The sequence below is a fragment of the Dipodomys ordii genome, unplaced genomic scaffold, assembly GCF_000151885.1.
Source record: "Dipodomys ordii isolate 6190 unplaced genomic scaffold, Dord_2.0 Scaffold77, whole genome shotgun sequence".
NCBI classification, from domain to species: Eukaryota; Metazoa; Chordata; class Mammalia; order Rodentia; family Heteromyidae; genus Dipodomys; species Dipodomys ordii.
Window position 1 is genome coordinate 753,611 of NW_012267293.1, and position 2,698 is coordinate 756,308.

The 2,698-nt window shown below is 53.5% G+C and overlaps 1 protein-coding gene across 1 annotated transcript in view; it reads right to left on the reverse strand.

Moving 5' to 3' along the window:
- Positions 1-2,698, reverse strand: part of Smoc2 (SPARC related modular calcium binding 2) — a 65,942-nt gene that overhangs the window by 3,508 nt on the left and 59,736 nt on the right. The gene's annotated exons all lie outside the window — the stretch shown is intronic.

Below are 2,698 nucleotides of genomic sequence, written 5' to 3' on the forward strand. Positions count from 1 at the left end.
GGCCTGGGCGCTGTCCCTCAGCTCTTCAGCTCAAGGCTAGCGCTCTACCACTTGAGCCACAGTGCCACTTCCAGCTTTTTTCTTTTTTTACTTATGTGATGCTGAGGAATCGAACCCAGGCATGCAAGGCAAGCGCTCTACCACTGAGCCACCTTCCCAGCCCAGAATTGATATTCTTAAGTGCAAGAAGAACAACTTGCGATATCCATTTGAGAATCAGTGGGGGGAAGTGATATGGAAATGCATGAAGGGCTGGCAAACGTCATCTCAAAACAAGGCTCAGCGCTGCCTCGCGAGCAGGAGTGTTTTACAGAGACACCAAGGGCAGGAGGCCTGGCAGACTGCCCGGCCGCCTGCCAAGCAGTCGGGGTAGGCAGGTTCAACGTCACGATGGAGACGTAATTACTCCCAGCTGCCCACAACACAAACCCGGCTGGAGGCGATTCACCTGTGAGGTTGCAGCTAGCATGGCTCTTGGGTTGAAAAGATAATTTGATCAGAAATCGGTATTTCTGAGGTTCAGCTCTGCGTAATTGCCGCGGTTGCTCGCAATGCGCTCTTTTGGATAATTATGAAATCACGTAATCTTTTCTGAACCTTTATTCCCCCAGGTCTTTATAAACTCATGCTTTCTTGTCTTTATAACTTCTTGATTGCTTTCAGATAATCATCTATTTTTTATATTTTATGAGAGTGATAATTTAGATGGTGCTTTCCAACATGTCTCAATTGCAATAGCTTGAAGATAAAATCTTTTGTAATTGCTTAAAATCAGTGTGACTAAGTTGGAAGGTATCTATACTATGATTCCATTCCATATAGGAAATGCTGTCTGTATATACAGACATATGCATTAGAATACTTTTTGAAACTGAGAATGAAGGCATTTTCTATGCTCTTGCTCATTTCCTATATCTATCAGACTAAAAATGCACCCTGAACCATTAGAAAAAACAACAAAAACAGCAGAAACCAAAAAAAAATCCAAAAACAGGAAACAAAGATCTAGTGACATTCTGAGTACCTGGAGTGTGCAAGCGAATGCACACTGGAGGGACGCGCGAGTTCTGACTTTTCAGTCTTTCAAACAGTCTGGGTAGGAGAAAATAAGTCTTAATAGGATTGAGGGGGAAATGCGAGGGAAAACGTCAAAACCTTCATGGGAAAATGAAAAGGTTATGTGGTCAACTAAATGAGAACGACGACACGGGAAGGCAGATCCCAGGCTCCTTTCTGAGCGTGGTTCTCCTGTTTCCAGAGCATCGCTCGTGTTGGCTGGTGAGAGGGGCTGGTGTGGATCCGGGCTGTCTGAGGAGACAGTGAGCCTCGGAGCATCCATTTGTCAAAGGACCTGCAGAAGATAACTGTGTCCTCCACAACAGAAGCATTCCCACACAGGACGGACACCAACCCTTGGGGGTGGCAGCTGCCCCCGGTCCAGTGCCTGTGCTGCCCATGTGTGGCTGAGGGGTTCCTTGGCCTCCTTGTGTGACAGCATTGTCTCCGTGGGGTGCGGGGTCCGGACACCCTCTTCCTGTGGCCCGTGCCATGTGTGTGACACGGATCCTGCCTGCCAGGGGCCTCCAAAGGCGAGCAGCTTGTGCGGCGTCCGTCCCGCCTCCCCACGGCTATTTCCCCCGGGGGCGTCCGCTTCTTCTCAGCGTGTCCTGCTCGGCCGGGCCAGCGCGGTCTTGGAAAGACGCTGTCACCTTGCTGGGGACACAGCGCGCCGCTGGCCCTGCATCTGACCGGGCAGAGCCCGTGCAAGCAGCCTGTCCTCACACTGCCAGACCCCCACGAAGGCTGCCCTGGCCGGGCTTTCCCGTCCTCGGTGCTCTCGGGGGTGAGGCTGAGCAGAGGTGTGCCTGTGACAGCTGGGCCCCTGGGCCTGAGCAGCTGCTCAGAGTAGGTGACCTGGGCTCTGGTGGATCTCCCTGGTGAGTTTGTGCTTGGACCTCCTATGCCGGAGGCTTCCGGGGCCCAGGCCAGGGCACAAAGCCTATTCCTCTGTCCCAAGCGTTAGTGCTGCCTTGTGGATGTGCAGCTGCTTCAAACACCGCAGCCAGGCTTTGCCTGACAAAAGGCTCAGCAGAGCCAGGGCGGGGAGTGAAGATCGGGCCGCAGTGCTCGATGCTTGGAAGGAGGAGCTTGGGGGTGTCAGGCTGTGGCCATTGGGAGAAAACGGTTTCCAAGAGCCAGTCCCAGCTGAGAGCCGTGCCCTGTGCCATTTGCCTATTGTTCCAGCTACGGCAGGAGGTAAGTGGCAGAAGCATGGTCTAGCCAGGCCAGGCCAAACAAGAGCCCATCTCACAGACTGGAGCAGCCTAAGAGCGGCACCCAGCTGTGCCCTCGCAACCTGGGAGCCTGGAGGCAAGGTCGCGACACGGCGCACGGTCACTTCTGCAGGCAGAAAGGTCCTGCAGCAGCATGCACAGCCTAGAACCCCACAGTGACTGTTCAGACACAGCAGCCTACAAAGTCAGCACACAAGCAGAGCAGCCTACGGAAGACAACACACAGACACAGCCAGCACACCGGCAGAGCAGCCTACAGAAGACAACACACAGACACAGTCAGCACACCGGCAGAGCAGCCTACGGAAGACAACACACAGATACAGTCAGCACACAGGCAGAGCAGCCTACGGAAGACAACACACAGACACAGTCAGCACACAGGCAGAGCAGCCTACGGAAGA